Consider the following 22,835-nt stretch of genomic DNA (forward strand, 5'->3'; position numbering starts at 1 on the left):
ATTAAAAAAACTATGATTTAACATAAATAAGATTGTGGTTTGGGTTAGGATTTAGGGTTATCCAGTTATAAATAGGATAAAGGAAATTTTAACATTAAATGATTGGGGCACAAAATATAAGATTTAGGATCACGACCACTATTTTAAGACTTCTGATGTTTAAGGTGAGGCATTAGAATTTAGATTTATGGTTTAGGTTTTGATTTATTATTGATGGATGATAATTTAAGATTATATAGTTTAACATTTATAATTCTAGTGTTTAAAAATTAGGATTACATTTAGGGTTTATATTTTAGGATCATGTGTTAGTTTTAAAGATTACAAATTTTAATTATGGTTAGGATTAAGATTACTTGCCATTATAGGTATTGTTCTGGTTATTTGGCTAGGGACAAAATGTTAGGTTTAATATTTGAAGTTACAATTAGAATTAGGGTTTAACATGTAGGATTAAGTTTATTAATTATTTGGGTTAGGTTTCTTAATTTTAATTATATAATGGTTAAAATTTAAATCAGTGTTAGGGTTAGGCTTAGAATTATGGTGAGAGTGAGATTTTACATCAAGGTTAATACTGTTGGTGTAACTAAAAATTCATTAATTATACTTAAGCTTAATTAAGATAATGCATTGCATAGTAGTTTGTGATTGACACACTTAGGAGTTTACACCTCAAGTAAACACATGGTGTAGAAGAATTCCACTCTGAGTGGTCATAGTTGTTATCTCATTCCACTTTTAGTGTACTTATCACATTATCATCCTCATCAACACACATAATTCATTGCATAATGGAGGATGATCCACCTATATTGGACATGTGATTGTATCTTGTGTGGGTGATATCTTATCTTCTCCTTATCTTTGTCTCCTATCGCCTCTCCTATATAAGGAGGCCCATTATGTACATTTTAAAATCAATCCATTGGATGCCAATCAAGTCCATTATCAATAATAGCAAATTCTTGCATCTTCATGCAATTGTCTTGACATTATTTTGTGAAAGTGATCTTGGTATTTCATCTAATCCTAGGGGTGTTGTAAAGTCACCTAAATCTCTACCAAATACTATGTTTGTATGGTTAGTGTGTAGTTTTACAAAAAGAGATATGGTCATTAAATTATTGAAATTTGTGTTGCAACATTTATCTAAGTAAATAATGAAATGATAAATGGATATGATGGTCCACATAATTTGGAGTAGGGGATTTAAAATTAAATTTGATTTGGAAGAGAAACATTACTTATTGAAAATCGAAAATAGAATTTAAGAGCCCGTCTATGTTTATGTCATAATTAAGGCTAAGGTTGTGTTAAGGATAAATGGTTATGTATCATTATTTATGATTAGAGATTTAGTTAATGTTACGATTAAAGAGTTGAGCTTATGATTAGAGTTACATGAATCTAGGCTTTAGAGTTAAAATTATGGGTTTAAGGTAATAGAGCACATTAAATACTTAATTTTGTGTTTAGAGTTTAGATTAAATTATTGTACGGTTATGGTTAGGTTGAGGTTAAACTTAGCAATATAGTTAGTTTTAATTTTTTGTTATATGGTTTACAAAGTAATTTATAATTGATTACTATTTAGTTGCAATAAATCTATAACATCAATGTAATTACATAATTAAACAATCTAATTTACATCTATCTAATCATTCAACATTGATATTTTTATCAAATACATTGAAACATCCAAAATAATGATTTTTAAATGAAAATCTAAAAAAAATTTAAATTATTGTATAGTTATGGTTAGGTAACTTGACTTTCTATTCTCAATGCCCATGGAGAAGTATCCTTTTTCATTTCCTTGGGGTAGAAAACTCTTTTCTTAGTAAAATTTCCTAGACTAAAGCATAAAAAATAACACTTTATTCCTTTACCTCAATCTAATGGCCTCGAAGCTAGATCTTGTGCATGTCTTACTGATTGTAAGTCCAAAAATGGTTCATTCAACCTCATGCTCACACTACTTAATCACTAGGACTGAGATTTGGCTCTAGTTTATACAACATAATAGGTAGAGAAAAACAAATTCTATGAAGATGCAATAGATACTCCATAGATTCATCTCCACTTGATCTTTACCTCAATGAATATGAATTAGATTGATCTTGGATTTGATTCGCATATTTGTATGCCTTTGGGCATGAGATAATCATTTTCATAGCCTATTAATCATTGTCACGACTTCATGCTTTAGATACACACTTGATAGGGTTTTCTCAAAGGGAAAAAGTAGCTTAAAAGATTGGAAACCATGGGATATGGAATGTTAGAGAAAGATAGTAGAGAATAAAATGTGGAACACTTACTTCTCATGAAGAGAATGTCAGAACACACCCCAACCATGCTTAGATCACCTAAACCCCATACACACTAGAAAAACTAAAAACCCAGTTAGAAAGATTAGGTAAAGGTAATGCGAGGGTGACCCAAAAAATAAAGAAAGTGGAGCACTTGGGAAAGATGATAAGTAAGTGGCCTAAAACATACTTAGACACATCTCTCTTCGATACACAGTCACTTCTACCAATGACTTTAATCTCTTAAAGTGTAAGACTAAAACTTGGCAACAAAATATTTTCTTTGTAGTTGTTGCAAGATTGAGTTGTAAAATTTTAAAATATTCAATTTGAATTTGAGTATAGTTAGACTTTATTTAATTCCATGAAAAAAATTGACACAAATTCAACTTTATGAAATCAACATAAAAGCATATATAGTTATGAGATGATTGACTTGGATTCCATTAATCCATACATTGACTAGACTAGTCTTGATGGGGACCTATTTTTATAGAAGATAAGATTGTGTAATTTGAGAGGCAAGTACAGAAAGGTGCAACATAAGTATAAGTACAAGCAAGTGGAATTGGACTAGATGACATCAATTTTTAGGATTTTGATGATCCTAATTAGGAATCATTACCTTCTATTGTAAAGGTGGAGGTGCAACCAATTGTGAGTAGGATCCCAACCATTAGTTGGATTTATATAGGGATAAAGAAAAATATAAGTTCTAAATTGCATGGAATTATGATTTTTGACAATGATTTCCTATCCTCATTGGACTCATAGCATACTATTGGTTGTTTCATTGACATGATGATATGAGATTATATTCTTTTTTAATTTAATTTTAATATAAAATAATTGTCTAGCACTCTAGAGGTTTGTTTCAATTTTTTTGTAAAATTCTTTCTTAATTTTAGTTTAATATTAAATGATTCTCCAACACTGTAGATGTATGTTTCTAATGTATTGTAACTACACTTTGCACAAAATTTATATTTCTCAATAGCTATAAGTATTTTTTAAATTAATGAGCTTTGCCTAGTTGTTGAATCCAAGAAAAAATTTGGTTTACCAAGTTTCATGTTTTAAAACTATGATTTTTATTGTATAGTCATTTGAGTTCTTTTGTGTTATAACTATTACAAGATATTTAATTTTCCCTTGATTAACATGAATCAACATAGAGCACATCATAGAAAGTATTATATACCCAAGTATAATCTTTTTTAGCATTCTCTTTGGAGATCTGTAAATCATGGTGTATTTGCATAAGTTGAGGGTATCTTAATGTAGTACCTATCATAGCTTCTATCTGATTAATCTAATTTTAATTTTCCAACCATATATCATAAAATGTGGGTTGATTTTGTTTTATATATAGATTATATTGAGTCTTGACAAGAACAATCACTTAATAATTCTTGCATCTCATAATTCACTTTCAGTCTCCAACAATGATCTGAAACATGTTGCAGTGGGGAGGCTACTTTTTGGAATCTAGTGGAAATTTTATAGGAAAGAGCAACAAAAAGACAAAAAACTAAATGATAAATTTTCTTCTACAATTCATCTTCTATATAATCTAATTTCTATTACAAATTAACTTAAAAAGGAATTAAAGCTAGTACATAGGAGAGGAAAATTAGGGACAATTTGTAGTAATGAATGACAAGACAAAAAAAAATTGGTTTTTGCATGTGCTTATCAAAAAGATAGACTTTTATTATAGAAGTTGGTAGGAAAGCCATACTTTTGCCTTGACATTAGCAAAATTTCTTTACAAATGAAAACATGAATATAGTATTTTTCCTTTATAAGGAGGAAGTAAAGTGCTTGACCTTTCTGGAAATAGTGCAGTTTTTCCTTGAGTGGTATTATTATGTTTTTCCAAAGCATGTCCACCAACTTACTAAACATGAAAGTATACATTTCTCAATGATAAGTTTATAAGTTCCAAGCTCTCATTGAACAATTGAATTTATATTACACCCATTTTCTTTGGTTGCAAATGCCACATAGGTATGGTGTTAATGTTAACTTGAGGAAGCTTGGTATTAAATTCTTTGTTTGGGATCAATTGCATAGTTTAATAAGGTTTTAATGTTTGTCTTTTGCTATCCCATCATTAGGGAAAGGATTAAAGCCAATGCTTTGTTAGAAGTTGGTCCAATTATTATGGTTTGCACCAAAGTTGAGTAAAAGGTTTGATGAGTACTAACCTAAGTTTACTAATTTTTAGTGGTAATTAAAGTTAGGTCAATGGCTCTATGTTGAATTAGTAGAAAGTTATAGGATGAGAGAATCCTAGGAATAGAATATAAAGGAACTATACCATAGGAAATAAAATGAAATGAGCCAATGTAACATTGGTTAAGAAATTTTTAGGAATAAAGTATTGTAAGGAGATAGTACATATAGTAAAATATTATAGGAAAAGAGCATTGTTAGAAAGGAACCTAAGAACAAACATAAAGGATGAAATACCAATACAATTGGTTAAGGAACCAATACAAATAGCCAAATAATAGAAAGTTATACAATGAAAACATTGTAGGAATAAAGGAACTAAAGAACTAAGATTAAAATGAGGTAGCTCAAAGTTTTTAAGATAGTTCTACGAAGAGAGCATCCTAGGATAATAGAATAAAGGAACTAAACCCCTAAAAACAAAATGAAAGTAGATCAACACTAACACAAGTGGTTAAGAGAAATCTAGGAAGTAAGCATCCTATGAAAGAAAAAAAAAATCTCCCAACTTCTCTTACCTTCCCATATGTTTTGGCATTTATTTTCTTATTAAAAATTATATCCTTTTTCCTCAAACCATGTGCAAGCATCCAACTCAGCCCTCTTTCTTTTTAGATTTTTTTGATATGCAACTAATCTTTTCTTCACCTTTAGCTCTCTATTATTCTAATGGATCATGCAATGTGACCCAAAACATTGATGTGAAAATATAGCATAATCAAATCCATTATAGACTATGAGAACTTGATATCATTATTCAAAATAAAGGAACTAAACCATTAAAAACAAAATGAAGCAATGTATCACCAAAAAAACTAGTTTAAAAACTATGTTAACCCAAGTCTATAGAATAAGGGGGGCGACGAAACAAGTTTCTAGAATAGAATTCTCTTCCTAGAGAAGGGGATTGCAATGGTACAACTATATAAACAATAGGAAAATTTTTAAATATTAATATGAAAACATAGACAAAGATGCATACATGCGCACGCACGCACACACACACACATGTACGGACACACACACATTATAGAAACTTAACATATATAGCTTGTGTTAAATCATTTAAATTGAGAGTTCACATGAGAATGGAAGTCAAACGGGTTATCAAAAATCAAACATTAATTTTATGGCCAACCAAGGAATCAATTTCTAGAAGTTTCCAAGTTTTTGGGATAGCTCAAATTATACCAAAAATATGTCCCTAGATAACAATGTTAAAATAATCAATCCAAATAGCCTTGTGGAGGGAAAAAAATCTACAAAAAGCAAGGGCTAATGGAAATTTGAGGCTTGGGATATGAATTTCATCAAGTGTCTCTATCAAGGCCTAGAAGGGACTAGGCATTGATGCCATCATTAGTCGCTATGAAAGGACTGACCCATAATCTGGTAATAATTATTGTGGAGTGATGAAGGATGGTGGGCAGGCAAGGTACCTACCTCCTAACATGAAAAATTTACAAAGAATAAGAGGATGTGAAATGGATCATGATTCTATGTTACAAAAATATTAAAGAAGTCCAAAAGCCTCATTCTCAATAGATAAATTGATCCATAGTAATTTTATATTTTGATTGCAAAACCATCCCTCAATTTTGTCACTTCTTAATATGATTTGAAAATGAATACTACAAAAGAAAATTAGGGATCATATAATTGACTAATAATTCTTTTCAATCTACATAAGGACTTCTCTTCCTCATCATTATTCACCATTACTAGACAACTCTTCTTTAGTTTCCCAAAAAATGATAGACATGGGATCCAATCCAAGATGATAGTAACTAAAAATATAACTATCCATTCTCCCACTCTAATATAACTTTCCATTGAATCAAAAGTAGAAAGAAGAATGTGTATAGTTTCCCCATAATTACTTTGAACTACAACACATAAAATGATTTTGTACCAAAAGTGTTCATTTGTTTGCAGTGACTCTTCACGCATAGCTTTCTCAAAGATATTGATTTTTCCTCCTACATCATTAATTGGGTCATGAAATAATCTTATTGTCAAATTCAATGAGGCTTCCTTTGTTGCTCTGCTAGGAATACTTGTGAATTCTGATGATAATCTTTGAATAAAATAAAAAAGAATAGATTTCAATCCTTCAATAGATATTCATAACACCACTAATGCATAAATAATTGAGATTGTGTGCATTAGATATTAGTTATAATCAATATTTTGATAGAGAAATAACTAAACTCAAGGTACATAGCAAACACATCCTCACTTCCATCAAAATGAAAAATGTAATTATTAAATTGTGTAATAGACAAATTTTCATTACCTATTATGTCACAACCTAGAGATGAAAGATGTATATATTTCAATCTTTTCAGCTTTTCCATACCTTCTAAATTTTTTAGCCACTCACCTCCATCAATAGTTATCCTTTCTAAGAAACTAAGTGATGGAAATATAAGTCGGGCAATGTTACTCAAAGGGGGGGGGGGGAGTTAAATCAGGAACCAATAAAACTTAATCTTACTTCTTCTATTAATCCTTTATATAATATTCTAATCTAATTGCATGCATGAAAGAAAGAAAGCATTTAAAAATTCATAACACTTTGAAACAAGATATGGTAAACTAGAAAACGTCCAATTAGAAAGTAAAACTTGGGTGGGGACGATACCCACAAGCTTTAGTATTGTAGTATAAAGTTAACTTGTTAAGGAGTATAACTGACCACTTTTGGTGATCACTACGAGGTCCTCCTTTTTAAAGTATTTACAAACATATAATGAAGTATGCACTCAGTCAAGAGATATAGCAAGGATTATTAAGTTTACCTTATTAAAGGATTTGACTAATACACCTATTAGGATGAACCAACGGTTGATGTTTGATCTACAACTCTAATTTAGAGGTAGAGATTCCTTGTAATGCAATGATCACCTAACTATGATAGATAAATATTTGTTGCCTCTTTACTACTTGTATCCTTTCTTAATTTGTACTCCTCAACATTCTTCTTTTCACTCTTGTTTATATATCCTTGAATATGATAAAATACATCACATATATACCAGTCCAAATCATAACTTACTACAATCAACTACAATATCAATTCCACCATAATTTACAAAGTTGACCCAAATACCATAAATTGGGTTATGAAGACAAACTTAGTAATGTTTGGGTACTTAGAAAACACTGTGAATGCTTGACAATATTTGGCACTAAGTTGATTTATAAGCTTAGTCCATACTAATCACTTTGAAGTAGCTCAAACTTGGTCAACACTATGTATTTTAGTCAACATTGATAAATGTAGTAGTTGTGGAATCATGTGATTGAAATTGCATGACTTGGTCAACACTAGATTCATATTGTTAACACAGTGAGCTCAGTCAATTAAAACACCATAGCTTAGTTAACACTTTGATCTTCTTCACTTCCACTAAATAACTCGGTAGCCTCTGCAATATTTATTTTGTAGTGAACCTTTTCTCCGAAGCTTGATAAACATTGTGTAGCTTAGAAAACACTACAAACTAACTCAAGTGCTCAGTAGACACTGCATTCTAACTACTTGGCTCAGGAACAACTATGTCACTTGGTAAACACTACAAACTGGTTGATAAGCTTGGTAGAAATTGTAGAACTTAGTAGAAATGTAACCATTTGACTAAGTTTTGAGTTACTGATGGACAAATTGACCTTAATGTCAAAAATCTCCCCCTTTGGCATTAGTGACAAAAACACTAATAAGTAAAAAAATTTGAACTTCAAAACTAAACCATCATTCAATTTTTTCAACTCAATTTTGACTGCCTATTGTTGTTTCTTGATAACATACTGTGTTTTTCTACTTTTTCAAAATTTATTTTGTAAAATTATCTATACACACATCTTCATAATACTATAATACTCCACATACATATATCTCCTATATACATATTTGGAGTATAGTATACCTTTTCTTCTTTTATAATATCTTTTCCCTCTTTACAATAATATATATATACTTTTCCTCTTTTCTAAAATATAAAATATCTTCTCCCCATTTTTGACATAAATTCCAGAGGTGTATAATATCTATATGTTAATACCAAAATGTGACAAGAAATTAGAATGCACCTTTAGAATAAGTATCATTATCTTCTCCCAATTCTCTTATAGTACCTTGCTTACATGTAATGCAATCTAAACTTATGCTGATAATTCCATCACATGATCAAATATGGAGAATTTTTTGTCATGGATGAGTGTCTTTTCATTCTTAATGTTTTTATATAATGCATCCATATTTGGAATAATTATTCCCTAGATTTCTACAAGTGTGGCTTGAATCCTAGCTTCTTCCTTCAATAATTCTACCTCTAGATTTGTCAGATATCTAATCTTTGTTTAATGTGTAGAATTGTAACTTTGATCAAGTGACAGCTGGTGTCCACTTTCCTTCATGTCTTCATCTATCTTGGATAATTTATCCTTGATTTCTTTGTGAAGATAGATGTGTCTCTCTATTTGATAAATAATGAAACAAGATTATTCACATAGGTTTCTAATGAACCAAGAATACTAGTTAGCTCTTCTTGATTTATTGCAATACTTTGTGCAACTTGTTCCAACACTTTTTTTTCAAACTTTCTTTCATCTCTCTAAATTAGCTTCTCCTATCCATTCAAGTCTTCATTGAATTTAAATAGGTTGAGCACTATCAACCTCAATACTCAGAGCATCAACAAATATGCTATTTATGTCTTCAAATACTTATTGTCTTTCTTCTTCTCTTTTCTAAGCTTCTGCTTCTTAGTTCTCTTTTTCTAGTAATTCATCCATGGTGTTCATTTGATCAGGGGTAAGGGTAGAAATATCCCAATTGGGAATAATATATCCTCATCCAGATCAATAGCTTCCTTTTCTTTACCCTTTTCTTTCAAAATGATGGAAATAATTTTTTAACCTTTGTCTAAAACTTCAATACTTGGTTGATACTTGTTCTCAACTATCATTGTACTAGCTATGGATATAGTTGGGATATAAACAATTTTAGATATAGATGGACTAGCAATGAATGTTTAAATAGCACTAACAATAGAAATACCTTATTGTTCCTTGATTAAGCTTGATGATGGAGGGACTAACTTCTTGATAGATGAAGTGTGTGGCACTTCAGCTAATGTAACATTTAGTTGAACAAATTCAGAACTTGGTTGGGTGCTTGGTATAGTAGTGGTATCCGCAACCAACCTAGAGAAGATTTTTCTGAGCTAGATCACACTAGGGCTTTTCTCAGAGAGTAAGGAAATGAGGCCATGTCTGCTGCTATAATTTTCTTTACATCAGTTTCCTCAATGCTTTGAATTTTTGGAAGGGTTCCTCATGTATCTTCCTATTGTTCCTCCTCATCATCTTGATCATCCATCTCACCATCTTTCATTTCTACATCTTCATCATCTCTTTCATCAACATGTACAATAAAGTCACTAGGTTGATGTTCTTCCATGTTGTTGTAGATGCCTTCAGCACGTACTCAATGTCCTTAAGCAATATCATACAAGTGTTTAAATTGAAAGTAATCTTCTTCTCATTTTGCTTCAAGGATTTCTTTATTTCCTTATTGCTAAGATTTGGCATAAGTTTCCTCAATGTCTATTCAAAAATTTCATTAGTAGTTTTCTTTGTAGATTTCCATCTAGGCTTAATTGCCTACATAAGTTCATTGGGAATTTTTTATGCAAGATCATTTGGAGAGCACTTTCATTTACCTAGCTTGTTCATAACAACATCCTCAATCTACCTTTTCTCTGCCTCATTCCTTGTCTCATACTTGAGAAATCTAAAACATGCCATGCATGTACCTTCTTCCATCTTCTTTAATCTTTCTTAAAGAGTAGGTGTAGATCTTTTGAAGATGGCTTGCTTAGCTTCATCTTCAACTAACGTCAACTTCTTTCTTGACTTTCCTTCCCTTCTAGTGAATACAATGGGGGATTATTTGATAGGTCTAGTTATAATAACCTTACCTTTATTCCTTAGAGGCTCTTCTTTCTCAAATTTGGTTGCCTCTTCTTCATCCTCTTCATCATCACTATCCATATTACCACATTTTCCCTTGGTAAGCATTAGAGGGGAACTTTCTTGTTTTGTGCTTTTCATTATCTTTTTCACTCTTTTCTTTCCTCTGCTTACTACTTTAGATAGCTTGATTTCAAGACCAATTCTGACATTTTCCTTGTCATAGGTTCCAATATAGGTAGCCTTAGGATCCATAGGCTCATTCAATAGAGCCTCAATTATATCCTTGGTGTCATCAATGTTAACCTCATACTCAAGAGCTTCAACCCATGCTACTCTAGGTTTGATTGCTTGTATATACACTTTGTCATAGTCTATCATGAAATAGATATCATCCTTGTAGTCTTTTACAAGTTTCTTGGGGATCCTAAATCTATTATGCATCTTTTCTGAATGATTCAAAAAAAATTTCCATGATGGTATAAAAAATTTCACCCATTTTTGCTATATATTCATTTATTTCATATAACATAGATACATCTTTCCTCCATACAATTGTACCTTTGGAAGGGAAAAAAATTCTAAACAAAGAAGAATAAACATGTCAAGAGATATTCAAACTTACATGGATTATTCTTTGATCCTTTGATGCTATCCATTTTCTTGTTAAACTAATACAATAGAAACTCAACAAGATCAAAGGATAGGTTATTCTTCACAACCTTGTACACAAGATCTATAGCTTCACATGACATGTTGTTTAACTGACTAGAAATATTTATCTTGTGTGTAATTACATGAATTCAAAATTTCAGCTCCATGTCTATTACTTCATTGAGCTTCATTCCTCTTCCACCCCACTCAACAAGAGTCTTCTTAGTTAGGTGTGCCTAAGCTAGGGTTTTGATCATCTTGGGCTTGTTTAACATAGGAAGCTCAATGATTCTGTGAATCATTTTCTTCATTACTTGAATGGGTTGGTCCAACCATAGTTGAAAATTGTGTACATGTCTAAGGATAAATCCTATCCATTTTACTTGAATATCTCGTGGCATATGCCAAATATGCGTCAGACCGTTGGCTTCCAAATGTTGATGCTCAAGTTTTAACACACCATCCACACATAAATTCTTCAATGCCTCATCCATATCTAGGGATCCAAGTTCTTGAATTGAACAATGATAAAATGAATGGATATCATCCATGAGTAATACCTTAGGTGGAATTTGTTATTGAGCACTAGCTGAGTCGAGCTCTTCTATAATGGTTAGACTCAACTTGAATGTAGGTGCCTTGTAGTTGACTCCAGAGACTAACATTTTGAAACCTTTCTTTTCTTTGTTTCTTGAAGATGCCATGCTCAGTAAGATTTCTTAAAACTTTTGAGAATTATTCAATAAAAAATACTCAAATTTCTCAAGGGCTTTGAATTCACTCTCCATAAATAGCTCTAGAAATTTGTGATGAAACAATGCAATTGATTTCTTTTCTTTCAACAAATTTCCACTTTTAAATCACTATTAATACTTCATACTTTATACTTGCTCAGTGATAGGTTATCCTTCACTTGGTTGAAGAAGGGAATTCTGATGAAAATGATGATGAAGTAGTCTATGTAGCTATGAAGGATGAGTGAGATAAAGATATGGCAACAACAGTAGTAACCTATGTGAACAAGAATGATAGGTGGATCATAGAGAGTGGGTTCTCATATCACATGATAGGAGACAAAAGTAAGTTTTCTACCTTAACTTAGTATGATGGAAATAGTGTTAGATTTGGAAATGATGCTCCATGTCTAATCAAAGGAAAAGGTTCCATTAAGCTTACCAAGAAAATTTCATGTGATAAAGTTGTTGGCATTATGTTGTATTTGTCATTAGTGACAATACTTATTCAATTATAAATAGTTACCGAGCTCATCACTTAGTCTACAATTTAGACTAAGAATTTAGTGGTTGCCAAGTAAGTTCATCACTCAAGTAGTTCACACCGAGAATTCTTGAAGCTACCAATTGAGTGTGTAGTTCAATAGTGTTTACCAAGCTTACAATGTTCATTGAACATATAGTGGTTACTGAGCTTCACAATGTTTACAAAGTTATCATTTTTGTGTAATGTGAAATCAATTTCTATTGAGTGATGGATGTGTAGTGTTTACTAAGTGACAACAAGGTAAATGAAGGATTTGGTATCTACTGAGTGACACTATATCTATCAAGTCTCCAATGGTTATCAAGTTCCAAGCTACATTGTGTGATTAGTGTGGACCATGTTTCTACTTCTACCAAGTGCATGATCATGTCAAGTAATGCAATGGGTGCTAAGTATCAATAGGTCAACAAGTCAGCTTGAAGAACTTGAGTTTTCTACTATTTGGCTGACTCAATAATATTTTGTTTACTTGTGTTTTAGCCGACCTTGTAATTGTAAATATTGGAATGGTATATATGTAATGTATTATATCATTTGCAATGTATGGATGAGTATGTCAATGGAATGGACATGTAATGTTTTGAGAAGAGTGAATGAAAATTATCAGCAAAGTAAAGTATTCAACAAGGTCTGTAAGGAGTAACAAAGTCATATCAATCACAAGAGGTGATCTTTACTTCAAAGATCTATTCAACAATCAAGTTGTAAGTCAAATCTACTATTTGATCCTAATAGGTGAATCAGTTTTTCAAATCCTTTAATAGGGTAGACTTAACATTCTTTATATAAATGTCTTAATAGAGTGCATACTTCATTGCATGTTTGTAAAACCTTTAACAAGGTGGATCTAGTAGTCCAAATTGCTCTTAATAGGGTAGATCATCAGATGTGGTCAATGTAGGCCCTAATAAGCCAACTTTATACTATAGTAGTGAAGTTTTGTGGGTATCATCCCCACCCTAGTTTTACTTTCTATTTGGAAGGTTTTTGGGTCACCAAAATACTACATTCATGTGTTAGGAATGATAATATTTTTCATGCATGTAGTAGATTAGATGAATGAATAGTGAATGATTTATATTGTTAAGTGCTAAATTGATTTAAATTTTTTGAGGTTACTAATTCACCCCTCCCCTCTCAATAACCTAGCTAGTCTTGATTATTTCCAACAATTGGTATCAAACCTTTGTGGTTCTCAGGATAAAGTTTGACATCTTGAGCAAAGATCAAGGAAAATGGAGATATTTAGACTTGATAAAGTTATTGAGAATGAAAAGCTAGATCTAGAAATGACCATAGCTCAATTCAAGGAAGCAAAAGAGCATCTTTCCTAATCACTAAAAGGAAGGAAGGAACTTGCAAGACAAATGAATGACCATCAGTATTTTGAAGGAAATATTGAAGACTTTTTCCCATCAAGCAGTTTAGATGAAGCTAATGAGGCAATCAAAGAACTCCTAAAAAAGAATGGCTCTCTACAAGAAGAGGTAAGAAAATTGAAAAGACAATAGGAAATTTAGTCAATAAGGATGTGTGAAATATTGGAACAAAGGAATAAGGCAAGTGAAGACTTGGAGGAAATGAACAATGCAAATCAAAATCAATCCCTTCAACAAGAAAGTCTTGTCAATCAACTATCCAATGCAAATGAGGAAATCGTGAATTTGAGATTTGAAAATGAAAGTTTAAGGAATGATCTTATCACTGAAAGAAAAATCAATGAAGGATTGAAAGTTGATCTAATCTCTAAAAAGAAACATAATGAAAGGATGATGAAAAATCAAGCATACATGGATCGATTGAATTAGCAAAGTGAGTAGAATCTCTATAGGCAAAAAGGTAAAGTAGGACTTGGTTACAAAGAAGAAGGTGAATCTTCTAAACAAGGTGCCCAAAGGAATCAAAGACCTACTTGCAATCACTATGGTAAGTTAGGTCATACATCAAGAAAATTTTAGAGCAATGGAAAGTAAAAATTCAATGGAAAATGCTACAATTGTAGTAAACATGGTCATAAAGCTAATGAATGCAAAGAGAAACCAAAATTTGAAGGCCAATGTGACAAATACAAGAAACAAGGTCACAAGGCATCTGAATGCAGATCCAAATCATTCAATCTAGCTGAAAAAAATTTCAAAGCAATATTTGGTTGGGATTACAATACTTGGTGTAGATGTCACTATTGTGGAGAATATGGACACATTGGACTAAACTGTACAAGAAATCACTTCAGAATGAGAGATTCAATAGTAAGATGTTATACATGCATTGAAATTAGTAATATAGCTAAAAACTACATTAACATAAGAAGAGTTGAAAATGAAAAGAAAGCTAAAGCTAACAATATTGGGAAGTAGATGAGATAGTAGTGGATTCCCAAATCTATTGATTAGAATAGTTCAAATGATGGAAATGTCACTCAGGAAATGGGTGACTCCAACATTTCCAATTAGATTCATGAAGGAGGAACTAGAACTGTATCACCAAATCATATCTCAAGTAGTTCCAAATGAAGAAATTAGAAGATCCAAATCAGTATTTTAGATACAAAGGGATCACATGAAATTAGGTCTTATTGAGCAAGGTTGGTCATAGACTCAACCGAGCTAGGTTGGGAGTAATGAAAGTTTTGTTTGATTACTGAGTCACAAGTTTCTATCAAGCCGATGAGTGGATGACAGTCTATCATGCATTATGTCATTATGGTACCTAGTATTAATGGTGAATTTTCATCAAAAAGGGAAAAATTTGACTTCTTTTTTACTACAACTTTAGTATTCACAAAGCTAAGCAATTCTAGGTGCATCTAGGTAGTTTTGAGCGAATTTCCAGTGAAGAATTTGTTCAAAAATTTCTATCATTTACCGAGCAACAATGGCATGCAAAAGTAGCAGTAATAGTAGGTGAAAAGAGGTTTAGAAATGTTGGTTAAAGGCATGGATTGGAAAGCAGTGAACTTCAAGCTAGTTCCAGCAATTGTGGAGGTACTCGACCCTAATGGTGCTTAATCCCAAATTCCACCAAAGATACATCTAATTAACAACATTCACACTAATTTTAAGTGTTTTATTTAGGAAATTGGAACCTTAGAGATGGATAGTGCCTTAGAGGAAATGTGTGTTGATGGTTCACTAAAACTTGAGCATAAGCACTTAGAAACAAAAAGGTTGACCCATATCATACACTTGCCAAGGACCTTTCAAATTAAGTGGATTAGCTACATTCTTAGTCATGTGCATAATGGACAACTATGGATAGAGTAGCTCATATTAACCACCAAGAAGATGATACATAAGATTATGAGTCTCTCCATGCTGAACAAAGTGAAATCTACCAAAACCTTAGGTCAGGATGAACTCCAAAAGAAAACCCTAGTTGAGTGGGATGGTAGAGGTTTGAAAATTAGCATTATTTCTAATGTGGAATTAAGGTTTAGCATTCATGTAATTTCCCACAAGATTTATAGCTCTAGTCGATTGAACAACATGCCATGTGAGGCAATGGATTTAGTATTTAAGGTTGTGAAGAAAAATATGGAATTTGACCTGTCAGAATTATTATTGAAGCAATTGAATAAGAATATGGATTTTATTAGGACATCAAAGAACAACCCTTACAAATTTGGTTCTTTTTTGACATGTCTTTTCTTTAATGTGCAAAAGTTTTTCTCATCTAAAGGTTTTTTTGTATGGAGAAAAGATGTTCCTATCTTGTATCAGATAAATGAATTCATTGCAGAAATGGGTATAAACTTTGATAGCATTATAGATAATTACTTTGAAGATCTCAAGGAAAGTATGAACAAAAGGTTTAGGATTCCTCCCAAATGTGTTGAGGATTATAAAGATGATGTGTGTTTCATGGTTGATTCTGATAGAGTGTACATTCAGCTAGTCAAGCCTCAAGATGCATGGGTAGAACCTCTCCCATATAAGGTAAATATTGATGAAACTAGAGACATCATTGAAGCACTAGTGAATGAACTAGTTGATCCTAAGCTACCAATTTTTGGTAAATATGATGAGGCCAAAACAAGAATTGAGCTTCAAATCAAGCTACCCTAGGCAATTAGCAAAGGAAAGAGGAAGATAACCAAGATGATAACTGCCACTGGCCCTCAAATGCTTACCAAAGGTAAAGGAGAGGATGAAGAAGAAGAAGAAGGAGGAGGAGGAGAACATGAATTAGAAAAGGAGGTTGATCCAGCAAAGAAGAAAGGAAGGGTAATCATTACCAAACCTCCAAAGGCCTCCACACCTATTTTCACTTGAAGATCAAAAGGAAAAGGAAAAGGTGAAGTCATGCTCAGCAATCCCCCACTTACCTTCCAAGAAATATTGAAATAGATGGAAGAAGGAGCATGCATAACAAAATTCAAGGCTCTAGAGTTTGAGACAAGGATTGATGGTAAGAAGATGTAAATTGAGGAGTTGGTACTCACCAAAATGGGAAAATGGAAATATTCCCTGGATCAGATTGCTACTCAAATTTCAAAAGAATTGTTGGCAAGATTTCAACCAAGGTGATAATCAACTATACAAAAAACAAAAGATATATTTGAACAATCTTTGAGGAAACTATTTCCTAATCTTACAAATACAGAAGTCAAGGGAGCAAGGAAAAATAGTGAAGGTAAAATGATGTTTATATTCCATACATGTTTGATTTTAATCAAAGATATTGAGCATGTTGTTAGAGATGCAACAAACATGTGGAAGAACATCTATCATCTACATAAGCCTAATGATAACCTAGTGGAAATCAAGGACGATGATGGTGACAATGATGATGAAGAAGAAGGTAACACTACATGTGTTATGTTTGATGTTGAAGACAATCAGGCATTAAAGGTTGATGATGAAGAGAAAGATGAAGAAGCTAAAGAGGAAGACAACCAAGAAGATGAAGAAAATGATCCAATGAAAATAGTAGTAGAAGTCATTTCTTTCCTTCCTCATTCTCCACCTAAAACTACTACATCATTAGGGTTGGAGTTAGTTTAAGCAAGTATTATTGTAACCACCACAAATATATCATCTGCAAAATCATTACTTGCTACCTCACAACTCCAAGTATCTACAATGGAGGTGTCAGCCACTTCATCTATCGATCTGCAACCCTCTTCATTAGCTCCTAAGCAATCTACTTCAGCAGTATGCATAGCTACCAATTCTTCAATTGTGTCAACTTCTACAACACCATGTATAGTAAGTTTATTAGAATGTTCTACAATTTTTTTAACTCTAGATTTAATTGCATCAACTTTTGTTCCAGTTAGTTCTTCAGTAGTAAGTATTCCAGTTTGTACACCACCTACTGGTACTTCATTTTTGCAAAGCACATCAGTTTTGGATACAGTTAGTACTTCTTTTAGTTTTCCTTTAGTTGGACCAATTCAAGTCTATACTGCAAGTCTAGCTACTTCTACTATTATTTCCATTTCTATGTCCAAGGAAGTAAGCTCAGAAGTAAAACTAAAGACTCCTCTAAAACTTCTATTTACTAGCAAATAAATTGATGAAGACATATATTAGGGAAAAGAAATTATTATTCCTAATTTGGATTTGGACACTACCATAGTTGATGAAATGATATTGGTTAGTTAGCTTTTGGAGTAAAAAGTAAGGCAGAAGCAACTTAGAGATGAGAGAGATAGAGAGTTTACTATAATTGAGAATGGTAAAAATATAATAACTAGGGCTATAGTTGATGATGTTGACTTATCTCAAAACATTTTGTTACAATTAAAAGAAACTATAAATAAGTTCAATGAGGATACCTCTAGCCAAGAAAAGCTCATTGAGAAGGAAGAGAAGAAGTTTGATATAAGGTGCTTGAGCACATTGCCATTAACCAGGTAGAGCTATCTACAATTTTGAGTAATCTTGAACAATATTTAACCAATGTAACATCACTTTTTGGAAAGCTTTGTGATATTACCAATTTCACCAAGATATAAAGGAGAAATTAAGATTGATGTTGATATGAAGGCAAGCACTTAAAGGCTACAACTTGATCCTAGTTCAAGCTCAATACATCACACAAAGGTGAATTTTTTGTCAAAAATATAGGTAGAATTGGTAAGAGAGGAAGCCAAGATCAAGTATACACTTATTGATATACAAAATATGATCCTTCCAATTATGGACTCAATGCAAAAACACATTGCATATTCAAAAATATTGGTCTAGGATAACAATTTTTCCATAGTTGATCATATGATTAAACTTTTTGTAGAAGTTCAAGTGGCACTCTCCACCTACAAAATTTTGCAAGGCAATTGGGATAAGACATTGTCTCTTATTCTCAAGGTACACTCTGAATTTCTCTCACATTTTGGTGTATCTATTTGATTATCTTGCATGTCTCTTTCGCATTATTGTAAAAAAGGGGGAGTAAGACATAGTAAGAACATGGGAGTAAGAGATGATAAGAGACTTGTGGAGAAAATAAGGAAGAGAAAATAGATTGATGATAGGCTATGTATACATTATGTCATATGTATGGGGGAGATATGTAAGATATGTACATACAATAGCTTTACAAAGATAAATTTTAAAAAATCAAAAATTAAAATGTCAGTGTACATAAAGCTCATAAGTGTTTTTGTCACTAATGCCAAAGGGGGAGATTGTTGGCATTATATTGTATTTGTCATTAGTGACAACACTTATTCAATTCTAAATGGTTACTAAGCTCATCACTTAGTCTATAGTTTATACTAAGAAATCAGTGGTTGTGAAGTAAGTTCATCACTCAAGCAGTTCACATTGAGCATTCATAAAGCCATCAAGTGAGTGTGCAGTTCAGTAGTATTTACTGAGCTTACAATGTTCACCAAACAGATAGTGGTTATTGAGCTTCACAGTGTCTACTGAGTTATCAGTTTGTGTGATGTGAAGTTAGTTTCTACTGAGTGATGGATGCATAATGTTTACTAAGTGACAGCAAGGTAAATGAAGGATTCAGTATCTACCAAGTGAAACTATATCTATTGAGTCTCCAATGGTTACCGAGTTCCAAGCTACATTGTGTGATTAGTATGGACCATGCTTCTACTTCTACCAAGTGCATGACAATGTCAATTAATGCAATGGATGTTGAGTATTAGTAGGTCACCAAGTCAGCTTCAAGAACCTAGGTTTTCTACTATTTGGCCAACTTAAAAAATATTTTGTTTACTTGTGTTTTAGCCAACATTGTAATTGTAAATAATAGAATGGTATATATGTAATGCATTATATCATTTGCAATGTATGGATGAGTATGTTAGTGGAATGGACATGTAATGTTTTGAGAAGAGTGACTACAAATCAACAGCAAAGTAGAGTATTCAACAAGGCCTATAAGGAGTACAAAAGTCATATCAATCACAATAGGTGATCCGTATTTCAAAGACCTATTCAGTAATCAATTTGTAAGTTAGTTCAATTGTTTCATCCTAATAGGTGAATCAGTTTTTCAAATCCTTTAATAGGGTAGACATAATAGTCTTTGTATAAATCTCTTAATAGAGTGCATACTTCATTGTATGTTTCTAAAACCTCTAACAAGGTGGATCTAGCAGTCCAAATTGCTCTTAATAGGATAGATCATTAGAAGTGGTTAACATAAGCCCTAATAGGCCAACTTTATACTATTGTAGTGAAGTTTTGTGGGTATCATCCCCATCCCAGTTTTACTTTCTATTTGGAAGGTTTTTGGATTACCAAAATACTATGTTCATGTTTTTTGAATGATTATCTTTTTCATGCATGCAGTAGATTAGATGAATGAATAGTGAATGATTTATATTGTTAAGTGCTGAATTGATTTAAAGTTTTTGAGGTTACTAATTCACCCCTCCCCTCTCAATAACCTAGCTTGTCTTCATTATTTTCAACAAATGCATATTATGTTGAAGGATTAAACTATAATCTCTTGAGTGTGTCATAATTAGGACATGTAAGATGAAAAGTAGAATTTGGAAACAAAATAGCCAAAATCTATGACACTAATGGAAATCTGATAGGAAAAGGAAACCAAACTAGGAATAATTTGTTTTACCTAGATATGGAACATGTTGCATGTCTCATTGTAAGATTTGATGATGTGTGGTTATGGCATAAAAGGTTATGTCATGTCAACTTTGAGATTAGAATCAACAAAATGAAGAAAGTCAAAGGTTTTCCTAAACTAAAGAAGCTTGGCAATACAATGTGCAAACTGTATCAGCTAGGAAAGATGACCAAGTCAAGTTTCAAGAGCAAAACCTATACTTCCAAAAAAGTACTAGAGATAGTCCATACTAATTTATGTTTCCTAATAGAAGTGCAAAGCTACAAAGGAGACAAATATTAAATGTTTTTTGTTGATGATTACTCTAGGATGATGGCTATCATGTTCTTAATGTAAAAATCCAATGCATTTCAAATGTTTAACTGGTATTTGGCTAGGGTTGAGAAAGAAATAGGAAAGAGTGTAAAGTGCCTAAAATCAGATAGAGGAGGAGAGTTCACATCAAAATAATTTGAGACATTTTGCAATGATAAAGGAATTAAAAGACAAACATTAGCACCTAAAACTCCCCCATATGATGGAATTGTAGAGAGGAGGAATAGATCAGTGATGGATTGTGCCAAAACATTAATGATGGAGAAGAAAGTTGCTCTAAATTACTAGAGGGAAGTTATAAGTATAGTGGTCTACACCCCGAATTAAGTACAAATCAAGAAAGGTAAAAATACAACACTTTGGAATTATGATATGGTCACTCACCTAATGTAAAACATTTCAAAGTGTTTGGTTGTAAGTGTTATATTCTTAAAGATTCTAGAAATAGCAAGTTTGATGCAAAGAATGATGAAGGTATATTCCTTAGATATTCCACTACAAGTAAATCATATAAGTGTTTAAATACTAACACTAAAAAAACTGTGGAAAGTGAAAATGTAAACTCTTATGAGCATATAGAAGTTCAAGTTGATGAATCCATCAAGAAACTAGAAGAGTATAGATCCTTTGCATACTTCTATGAAGAAATGCCTACTGAAGAAGAAGTTACCAATCAAGTTAGGAATCAACAATAACTTTTAGTATCAGCTGAATCACAACTAGTGAGTGCCAAGTTGCATTTAGAAGCTAAGTTTTAGAATGAAGAAAATGCACATTTTGATTTTGAAATTAGTACACATGAAAGAGATGACGAGCTACCTAAAAGAGATGTCCATAGTGACTCTAAAGCTGAAAGACCAGACATGGAAATAAGGAAAGAACTAAGGCTATCCAAGTATGTGAGAAGACACCATCTTGTTGAAGAAATCATTGGTGACAAGAGAGCCAAACCAATGAAAAAGAAAAAACTGAGAAATGAATCATGTCTACTAAGCAAGATTGAACCCAAAATAGTGAAAGATGCACTACAAGATGATAATTGGTGTAAAGATATGGAAGAAGAGATTGAGTAGATAGAGAAAAACAAAACTTGGAACTTAGCTCCAAGACTAGCTAATAAGAATGTGATTGGTACCAAGTGGGTATTTAGGAACAAGCTAGATGAGAATGGTGAGATCATAAGAAATAAGTCTAGACTACTCTATAAAGGTTATGCAAAAGAAGGACTCGACTATGCAAAAACATTTTCCCTTGTTGCAAGAATGGAAGGAGCAAGAACTCTACTTGCATATGCTACTTACAAAATTTTTAAAGTCTACCAAATGGAAGAAAAGTCTACTTTTCTAAATGTTTACTGGAAGAAGAAGTCTACATAGAACAACCAGAGGGATTTGTTGATGATAACAACAAGGATATGGTTTGAAACAAGCACCTAGAGTGTGGTATGAGAGACTTCAAAAATATGTTGTGAAGATAGGATTTGAAAGAATAGATGACAAAAATAATCTATATAGCAAGACAAGAAAAGGTAAAGACATTCTGATATCTGAAATCTTTGTTGATGATACAATATTTGTAGGAAAAGATGCACTATGCAAATATTTTTCTGATTTGATGAAACATGAGTTTGAGATGTCAATGTTTGGGGAAATCAAATTGTTTTTTGGATTGAAAGTACAATTGTAACATGGCATATTTGTAACCCAATAAAAGTATATCAAGGATATATTCAAAACATTTGGCTTAGAGGATTCAAAACTAGTTAGTACACCAATGGTAATAGGACATAAGTTATCCAAGAATGATGAATCAACTAAAGTAAATCTAACAATGTACAGATCAATGATTGGAAAGTTATAGTATATTTTACACAAGAGACCAAACATTGCATTATCTATTGGAATAGTGACAATATTTTTTGCAAATCTAAGAGAAAATCATCTTATGGCAGTAAAAAGAATAATGAGGTACCTAAAAGGAATAGATGACTTTGGCTTA

Source organism: Cupressus sempervirens, chromosome 7 (assembly GCF_028749045.1).
Source record: "Cupressus sempervirens isolate cs-2001-9-10 chromosome 7, ASM2874904v1, whole genome shotgun sequence".
Classification (NCBI taxonomy): domain Eukaryota; kingdom Viridiplantae; phylum Streptophyta; class Pinopsida; order Cupressales; family Cupressaceae; genus Cupressus; species Cupressus sempervirens.